The 10,630-nt window shown below is 34.4% G+C and overlaps 1 pseudogene; it reads right to left on the reverse strand.

Moving 5' to 3' along the window:
- Positions 1 to 3,101: 3,101 nt before the first annotated feature.
- On the reverse strand, positions 3,102 to 3,873 carry LOC124457041 (annotated as a pseudogene).
- Positions 3,874 to 10,630: the final 6,757 nt, after the last annotated feature.

Raw genomic sequence — 10,630 nt, forward strand, 5'->3', positions numbered from 1 at the left:
GAAACCAGCCATACAATTGCAGTGGGCTAGAACTACTCATTTTTAGCTAAGAACCACGGCTTCAGTGGATTTTCTTTTGCTTTTTGAGAATGATTAACCTAAAGTAATTTGACAAAGACCAGATAAATCTACTTGAAAACTAAAACGTTATCTTCTATAAACATCATACGTGTTTCAAAATTTAAACTTAACACTCACTCGTCTATAAACCTAAACTTTGTCCTTTTCTGCTTGCTTTGTTGATACAAGTCCAACTCAGCCTGATTAAAAGAATTGCAGGCTTCTATACTTTTATACCCCTCCATTTGTTCTCTGGTAGCCCACCAAGTTTAAAGTACAAGATAATTTACAATATCCTGCTTTCGCAAAAGGCTGAAGAGATTGACAATAATCAGAAAGCGTAAATAAAGCATCCATTATATTAGCTATTCTATATCTTCCAATTGGCCGTAGGTCAATTACGTCACGTGGTTGCACGTCACCTATTAGTAATTCTGCCCTTTTTTGACAATTATTTGCCTTACTTCCGTCTCTTGGCAACCAAATTTTTTTGCACCATTTAAACCATTACACTGAACATTTAGACAATTTTTCTGTTAGGGTGTACGCATGTTTTATGTTGGCGTAGCTAGCTCAGTTATTCAGGGGAGTACTCAAGGTCGGCGGGTATTAAAAATTGGGGGGTTATTATTAATTCGTGCCCGTTCTACTTTACATTGAAATTAATTAGTTTTAGGAATTATAACATATGAATATATGAATTTCCCCCTCCCAATTATCAATGTTCTGTCAATGGTTGAGTAGTTATGTTTGCATGTTGAACCTCGTTACTCTTTACTGAATGTAATCTTTTTTATTGATAATAACGCACATTTTTAATATTTGCCACCCTTCACTCCATTCTCGAGATAGCTACGCTCATTCCTTTTCTGTTGAAATGAAGAGATTGTTTTTTGATCTATTTTCATTTATTCTTATTATAGATTCAGAGTTCGTTTTAACCTCATTGAAGCATTACCTCCTGTATTTGCTCATGTGCCCTAAAAAATGCAGCATTCTTTGTAATTTCTTTTTATCCCCAATTTATGGGGGAATTACATGTCCTTCAAAATCACCCCTTTAAAATTTACCCATAAATTTTACCCCTTGTTGAACTTCACCCCTTAATAGAAGTTACCCCTAACTAAATATTACCACCGTAAATTTCACCCCTAAAAAAATATTACCCCCATAAAATATTACCCTTCAAAACCGGTGTATTCTGTGGCACTCATTTCACCCCTAACGTTAAGGGTAATATTTACCCCACAAAATTTACATTGTATTATTTATTTTTGTTCAGTTGTTTAAATACCAATAGCACGTGTGGAGCAATATCTAGCGCGATACGAACGACAATAAAAAACATGTCCATTGAGTTAAATATTATATTAAATTTATAGCAATTGCTAGTCACTAAGACCTGTTTTAAACGTCGAATTTCCGTCGAATTTAATCTGTCGAATTTAATGCGTTGAATTTTATTCGACGGAAATGCGACGTATAAACCGATTATCTTCAACGCGTCACATTAAATGCGACGCTGTCGTGTTACGCGACGAATTTCATCGCGTAATTCAACGGAAGCGCGACAGCAGTTTAGACGTTGAGCTTCAGACGCGTCGAACAAAAATGCATTAATTTTCATAATTATTTTCCATTCCCACAATTCAGCGTTTTCTGCTGCGTGTGTTCCACGAACACATAATTTCAAAATGGCGGGCAAGCATGAAACATGTTTTGAATGTGAAACAACAACAAAATACAAATGTATTCGATGCAAAATATCTGTTTGTAATCGTCCATCGTGCTCAGTGGAAGAAAAGAACGAAGAAGGAGAAGGCTGGCTAGAAATGGTGTGCGTTGCATACTGCAACAATTGATTTTTCAATGTGCAGTCCATCGAGGCTGAGGGTGACAAAGACGACGAAGTCGCACACTTTCTTGCTGAAGACGGTGAAGTGACGAAGAAATCGTCGGGTAGGCGATCATTATGGTCTCAAGAACATGTTGACGATATGGTCGATATTATTGTCAACAACGAAAATTACAAGCGAAAGCTTATATTTACGAATAATAGGCGATCAACGAATACCGAAGTTTACCAACAGGTATTGGCGCAGATGAAAGCAAGGCATCCAGAATTCCCTTTCAAATTGGAGCAAATTCGCAACAAGTTTGAAAGGTGTGTCGGCACATGTAAAAAAGTTGCAATTACAATCCAAACTGCTACCGGCATCAATCGTTTTGTTGATGAAAAAGGATTTGGAAAGTGGTTCAATGCCTTGTTTCCCTTAATTAAAAGTAAAGATTCCTGTCAACCAGAGCAAAGCATTGAGCCTTCCACATACACAAGTTCAAGTACATGTAGTACGCCTGTTAATGAAGATGAAAGTGATGAGGGGGAGGAGGACATTGAAGAAAAAACAAAAGAGCCTGCTCTAAGAAAAGGAAGGGATATGTTTGTCCCAATTAAAAAACGAAAGAAAAAAAACAAGGAAGAGCCGCTTGCAAAGGTGTTAAAAATTTTGGAGAACATGGTGGCAAATGATCCAACTAAAGATCTTTTGAATTTCATGAGAGAAGATGCAGAAAGATCTAGACAATGTGAACTAGAAGTTATTAAACTTTTATCCAATCAAGCACCACCTGCACAAGGACATGCACCACAACCTCAACACTGCTATCCGCCAGCACAGCATTGGGTGCATTCAATGGTCCCACAAACACCTCCCAGTGTTCACCATGTAATCAACTATCCAATGCCTGGAGCTAGTTCACCCTTTTATTCTCAAATGAACAAATACATTAAAATGTAATTTTGTTGTTTTTTATCTGTTTAACAAACATATACAATAAAAACTATTAAACATTATGGTATAAAACTATAACTATTTGTTATCAATGTGTCATATTTTAAAAATTTTTGTTAATTACAGTGCAAAACGTGAATCTTATAATAACATAAAACAATGCATAGAGTGATAGAGCTCGCAGTTTTTCAAGCGTCTTATTGTTGACAAGATTTGGCTTGTTTGTTATAAACATACCAAAGTGAACAATTAACACACACCATATTGCAGTTTTTCTCTCCATAACTTTTCTTTTAATGCAGCTCGTATTTTCCCTGCATTAATGGATGTGTCTTTGACTTTTTCACATTTTCGCATGTCAAGCATATCTCTCACAACTTGCCGATCTCGTCGCTCCAAGGTGGCTGGATCAGCAGCTATGTCAGGCTGTTGAGGAAAAGGTTCATCATGTTCGATGCAAATAATGTGAAGAATAACACAAGCCAATGTGACTGCTTTCATTGTTTGTTCATTACATTCACATTTCCTGAACAGAATCCTAAATCTTCCCTTAAGCTGGCCATAGGCACATTCAGTCACCATTCTAGCTCAAGATAAACGATAATTGAAGTTTTTTTCTTGAGGTTGGAGTGTTGAGAACGTGTAGGGTTTCATAATCCAGGTTGTACACGGGAAAGCAGAATCACCAACAATAAGAGGACCAACTTCAATGCCCTCCATCTTCTTTGAAATAGCAGGAAGAAGATTGTTGTCCATAATATCTTTCCAAAGCTGGGTTGCCTGTAAGATCATGGCATCATGGGTATTGCCAGGAAATCCAGCACTTGCCCACACAAACCTATACTTGGCATCAATCAAACCCATTAAAACAATTGAATAAAAATTTTTGAAATTGTGATATTCTTTGGCTGCCTCTGCACCTCCATTAGGACATTTAATCGAGATATGACACCCATCAACTGCAGACCAACAACATGGAAATTGCCAGAGTTCTTCCATATCAATTATTTTTTCCTTCATATGTCCTTCTGACGAGGGAAAATGCGCACTAACAGCATCCTTCCATAAATGAATTACAATGCTTTCGCACACTTCTTTGACAATCTGCTGTATTGTTGCTATTCCAAGGCCAGACATTTCAGAAAGAGTGTAATAATAGTCGCCACGTGCTATTCTATAAAGACATATAGCCAATCGACATGCTGGTGAGACTGGTTGCTCTGACATTGTTTTCTTTTCTAAATCACATTCAATTTTGCCGAGAATCATCGTGAAAATATCTCGTGATACACGAAATGTAGTCCAAAAGCGCTTTTCTGAATAGGTGAACCATATAGATTCCCACCAGTGTCTCCATGATAATGTTCTTTCAAGCCGACGACAAGAACGAATTCTAGGTATTTCATTCTCCTCAGAAATAAGATTTAGCAGTAACAAGCACAACTGACAAATCTTTCTTCTTCTATTAATCAAAGCCAACATTATATGAAGACGCCTTTGTCGTCTTTCTCTTCGTATTCGTATTATTTTCCTTAAAATAATAGCTTTTGCTACAGCCACCATGTTTAACTTTGCCTAAGAAACAACCTGTTAGCAGGCTATAGAGTCGCATTTAATGATTTGAATCCGATGCAAATTCGACGTATAAATCGAGAAACTCATTTCCGTCGAATCTCCGTCGCAAAATTGTCGCATTAAATTCGACAGATTAAATTCGACGGAAATTCGACGTATAAAACAGGCCTAAAAGAAAAAGATATTTAGTAAAAGTCGTGTTGTACAATCTAAAGCGCGTATTTAATCTCAATAGCCAAAATCGAATGTCTATTGAGCAATGGTATGTTCAGACAAGAACGTTTTAATAATTTATTCCATTGATTAATTTTCAAATTAGTGATGTTATTAACAGTAGCACGTATTAAACAATCATTAGTGCAAACGACAGGAAGAAAAATGCGAAAGTTATTTGAATAATAGAGACCTTTAGTCTGACGTTTTTTTTTAACGACAACATGCTAACTACTGGATAAGGTTTGCAGTGTACCAGTCGAAAAAGAAATAATTACAGATCACACAAATACATCGAACGTCATAGGGATAAAAATCACGTGGCACTTTTTGCCGTTCGGCTTAAGATGCATGTTACACGTTTAGACGTTTAGAAGAAAGCTTTCAGGTATGTCATAAAGGTGTCATTATTTTCTTGTTAAAACTTGTTTTTTTTGCGTTCTTAGCGTTCTTATACGCAAATGAGTGCTTGCATTTGTGTCTTGAAAAGCTTTCCCACAGGGATAGACTTACTGTAACCTTAAGTAGCAAAGTTTCTAAAAATGCAAAAATGCAAAGGGGCTTGCTGTTTCATAAAGATATGAGTACACTTGTAAATGAGTACACATCACAGTTACTTTGCAAATCTGACTATGCAAATACACGACAAAAATATTTGGTATACTTTTAATGCAAGATGTGCTGCTTGGGCAGGAAAGACGATACTGTAGCATATCATTTTCATAATGTACCAGAACGTTTATTATTAGATATATCAGACTGGGGCGGATCTAGAGTATGTCAAATGCGTCGCGCGACTGATGTTTGAAATTCAAAAATTACTTATTCATATTAATTAAAAATTCACGAATTATTCTTACTTCATTATCGTATTTACTTCGTGATAAAAATCCAGCTTTATTTATTAGTGAAAACTAATGACTAATCCAATGAATATCTCGTTGGTAACAAGATCAATTGAATTTTAAATGACCTGGAATAACCGACTGATAAGCGGCGTGGCTTGACTGGTTCGACGGATAAAGTAGGCTATGAACGCCAAAAACGCTTATTTCATTGTGTTTTAGATGGACAGTCTGGAATGTCTCGACTGATAATAGGGGTGGCCGGACGTATAAGGGAGTCCCATTGCTATCTTACAATTGGTTCTTTTGAAATTTTGTTTTATTGTGATTGGTTTGACGGATTTCGACAATAGCCAACTGAACTAACAAATTCAAGCTCACTGTCTGAATTGAATGTTTGATCGTTTCCTAGTAATTTTTATAAGCATGATACAAACTAAACTACAATCAGATGAAATTTATGGAAATCTTTTACAAATTCATATATTGACATGAATGCTGCTGTCCAAACTGGGAGTTTTTTCAAGAGGCTAATAAAATTAATGGATAAATTGTAAATGCTTGGCAAAGACGATCTCGCGAGCGACATTTCAGTCATTGATGTTCAAAAGCAAGCCAACATTGTTTTAAGTTTTATCAGAAGAAATTTACATCCAAAATCGTACGTAAAGGAGAAGTGAAATGTATGCATGAATGTAATATAACAAAGTCAATTTATGCGAGTGTGTGATTCGATTTATGTCAATTTGGCGTATGGTAAGCAGATTGATGCTTCTAAAACTGTTGTTGCCGAAGGACTTTTAGCTATGATTTCTTTAGTACTTGGGGAATCGTGGCCATTATATGGCAGCAAACTCCTACATTTCTGCAAATATAATTCAATGGACAAAAAATCTGTAGCCATAAGGCGCCATACTATTATTTACTTTATCATAAACAAATGTTTGGGGCTTTTCAGTTTATGATCATTCATCATTCAATCATCGAACAGTTATACTACATATTGTTTAAGATTTGACAAAACTAACGTTGATTACATGAGAAGCTGTTTACTATAACCTGTGATTTTCAGTCTTCTGATCCATGAAGCTTTTTGTTTTGACAAATTGAGTGAAATGGTATTAAACCTGAGTATTTCACATACATGAATTGTTGTCCCATGTCACATATTGTCCCCTTTTCTAACTGAGCACCTCATGTAGAGATGTAAAGGTGTGTTAATCTATGGCTCATACCAGATTGTTTGCTATAAATTCGAAAGGGCGCTTGATGTATGAAAAGCATTTTCTATAAAGTAACAATGTCTTTCTATGTATGCAGATAAACCTTGAAATTTTGCAAAACAGCAAAGTATTTTTCACGATCACTAGGTAATTTTTCTGATGACTATTATAATTTCTAAACTAAAGTATTTCAGATTTACATTTAAACGAGCTTTAATCATATGAAAATATATTTATCATAACCAGTAAGCATGACAAATGAACCAATTTTAACATTTATATTAACATTTAACCTTTATTTAATTATACAATTAAAGACATGTTGGTTACATTCTGTTTGTATTCGCAAATACAATGCTACTAGTGATTGCTATATAGCACACCTTGCATATACTTACATGAGATAATAGTCTAGTGAAATGCCTGATAAACATTTATGGCTTTAAGCTATCCGTAACTGCAAATTTTCACTTGGAAAATTTTTGGTTAATATTTAAAAAAAAAAATTTGAGTTTTTTCTCAAAAAGTGAATTTGCAGGCACTGAAATGGAGATGGGTAAAGGGTTACAATAAACTTGCATGGCTTGAAGTCTGAGCTTTTCTATATCTATGAACTGTCACTTGTAGTACAAAACTTCTAACTTAACTCATTAGAGGTTTAAATGGGGGTCTCAAGGGGGGTCTATGCATGACAACTTGGTAAAAGTTTTTAAAGACTATATCTCTTTTTGAATTGCATTTTTGTAAAATAAATTTTACGTTCCTAGACATTCTAATGAGCCATATATTTGGCACGATAATGATGCAAAATATTTGGCAAAACATTTAAGTAATGTTCACTTATTTTTTTTTAAAAACGTAAGCAAAATGTTGTTTTTACGCAAAAACCATGCCCAAAAAACACATTTTGTATTGCTCTGAAACGCTGAAAATGGCCTTTTCAAGGCTCTGAAATTCAAAATTTCTCAGGGGAGAATGCCTCAGACCCCCCTCATGTGCGGAGCGTCTTCTACATTTTATGACTGATGTTTAAAAAATCCTAGATCCGCCCCTGATGCCAGAAAATTTAAAGTCACCAACTTGAAAGAAAAAAACAGCTTTATCAATCGCTGCCAAAAATGACATTCGTCAGCAAAATGATATTAATTACATGTGCTTCAGCGTTTGCACGTAGCTGGTAAAAACGTAATAATTTTCTATTCATTTATTATACTTGTTTAGAATTAATCTGCCATAAACTAATAATGGAATGTTTGAGTTTTTTGTTTTAATTTGAGGCCATCACAATCATCTTTAAAATGGCTTCCTTTATGTAGTTCTATTTTAATTTAAAATTTTTTCTTAAACCTACGAAATTTTAACTTCTAAAGCTCTACATGGAAGCAAATCAACAACTGCCGTAATTAATTCGACAATCCCTTACAATTATTGATTATTTGGAGTAGGTAAAATGTTCCATTGATTTTTACGCAATAAATACGGCATAAAAATTCACTACATGAGACAAAGTTGATTTTAGTTCAAATGTATATGAAAATCAGGTACATTGTACTATCTATAGACATTAAGACACATAATTTTAATTCTGGTCCGTATGCTTTATTGTGTCCATAAAAATACACGGAAAAATATTGTAAAATTGTTTGAAGGATACTTGCTAGAATGTGCTCCAAAACTCATTGCTATTTTGGTTCTTTACTATAAATTATTTTTATAAGTGAATGTGTGGCGTCGAATTTAATTAGCTGTCTACTTCTGGCTTCAAATGTTTGCACTCCCAATTTTAGGAATTAGCGATCTATGTAAAATCCATATCATTGCTTACCCCCAATCAACTTAGTGGCCACAGACCTGACTATTCTTGTAGTGATTCGAAGTAGTTAAAAGAGCATCAAGGCAAGCTATTATTCCACAAACCTGTTCTCAAAAGTAGCTACAAGGTAATTTTTTAAGTTTATTTCATTTTCTTCAAACGTTTCCGTATTCAAATGGCTTTTCTGTCTGCGTCTCAAAAGATAACTCTTATACCTACATTTCTGTTTGCTTCAGGAAAGACCTGTTGCTGCAATAGATTAATAAACTCTTTCGAAAATATAGTCAAATCAACTAGAAGGACATTGTCATGGTGACAAATATAGTTTTTTTGAAGATTTTAAATCTATCGATAGCAGCTACAATACGAACGCTGAAGCACATGTAAGTAATTTGAATTTGCAAACGAACGTCATTTTTGCCAGCGATCGATCAAGTTTTTTTTCTTTCATGTAGGTGCCTTTTAAGTTTCTGGCATATTTATTGATAAACGTTCTGTTACATTGTCCAATTGATATGCAACAGTATCATCTTTCTTGCAAAATAAGTCAAGTTCCAGGAAAAAGCATAAAGACATTAAAAGTGAAAATAACCTGAAAAGGAAAACTTGTATTTAAAATATACCAAATATTTTTGTCGTGTCTTTGCATAGTTAGACTTGCAAGAGCGAAAGTAACTGTGATGCAACAGTTTTTAACGAAGCGAAAGGATTCAAAAGCACTGAGTAGAAAGGAAAACGTTTGTGTGTTTATTCAAGCAAATGATATGCATCAATAACATTTTTCTTTTAAAATATGCTAAGTTCCAGGAAACAGCAAAAAATATGGAAAGAAAAATTAAAACGAACACAGCCTGTTTTTAATTTTTAATTACAAGAAGATTCTTGTCATTTTTTTACACTGCCAGAGATCAATAAACAGGATAACGGATTTACTTTAATTTACACTTGTCACAAATAAATAGTTAATTTTATAGTATAAAAAGGCTGAAGCACATGTGAGTTACTTTACCGTGCAAAGAACTAAATGCTAAAAAAACTAAATGCAACAATTTTTACAGGTACTCAATAATACATAGATATTGAGTGACACGAGAAGAGAGCAGTTGAATAACAAGCATCACTAACCATTCAAGATTTACTTGAATACACCTCTTTTAGACCCCGCCCACACTAACGCGCTTTTATTGCCACAATGATAAATATACGTTAACTCTTAAGATTTAGAAAGTACGGGAACATTGTAAATCATACCATTAAGTTTTTTTACTTTAACGAGAAAAAGGTCCGTAGACTGTAATAGCTACAGTGCATAACCTGCTGTCCTGGCAATATGTGGAAATGTAATTATCCACTAAAACACCCAAAAGCACACAAGATATCTTTATTAGTCAAACAGTTATATATTTAAAGGTCATTTTCGAACATGCTGTTCTTTTTCACCGTTGCTGTTGTGCTTTGCTTTATTGACTGGCGATTGAAAATAAAAAAGGAATATGCGCACCTGTTTAATGAAATGCTTGCAGACACAGTAAAAGTAGAACAGATTGATCATAGCGATTATATAAATTTGATTGTGGTGGAATCACATTATAAAAAGATTCAAGAGTATGAAGATCTGAATATCATGGAAATCAATCTGAACCTTGAACAAATTATGAAAAGTGTTCGGGAATGTCAAGTGAGGAAGATCGTTGGTTCATTTTGCTGATCGTGCACCGAATTTTATCAATGAAGAACACGTGTGGTATGTAATACTAGAAGCCTTAAAATTTCCGAAGAGCCTTGGCGTTTCTCAATCTCAAAAGATGTACTTTGAAAATCTGCTAGAAGCAGCATGGGTAAAGCTGATGCTGATTTATACAGAGACAAAATGATCTTTTTTCAACATCTTTTTGATTTTGTTGATAAAAGGTGTAAACTAAAGTATAAATCAACTGTGTAAGTGCTTTGACTAATATAAAATTCTTTAAATATCATACTTCGCTTTAAGTTATATGTTTGCTGCCACTTGATGAACACGTTTTTGAAAAAAAGGGAATGGAATTGTATTTTTAAAGAAGAAACACTATGAAAACCACCTAATACACAGATGAGCACTTGCTCGAAGTT

This window comes from Xenia sp. Carnegie-2017, unplaced genomic scaffold (genome assembly GCF_021976095.1).
Source record: "Xenia sp. Carnegie-2017 unplaced genomic scaffold, XeniaSp_v1 HiC_scaffold_6, whole genome shotgun sequence".
NCBI classification, from domain to species: domain Eukaryota; kingdom Metazoa; phylum Cnidaria; class Anthozoa; order Malacalcyonacea; family Xeniidae; genus Xenia; species Xenia sp. Carnegie-2017.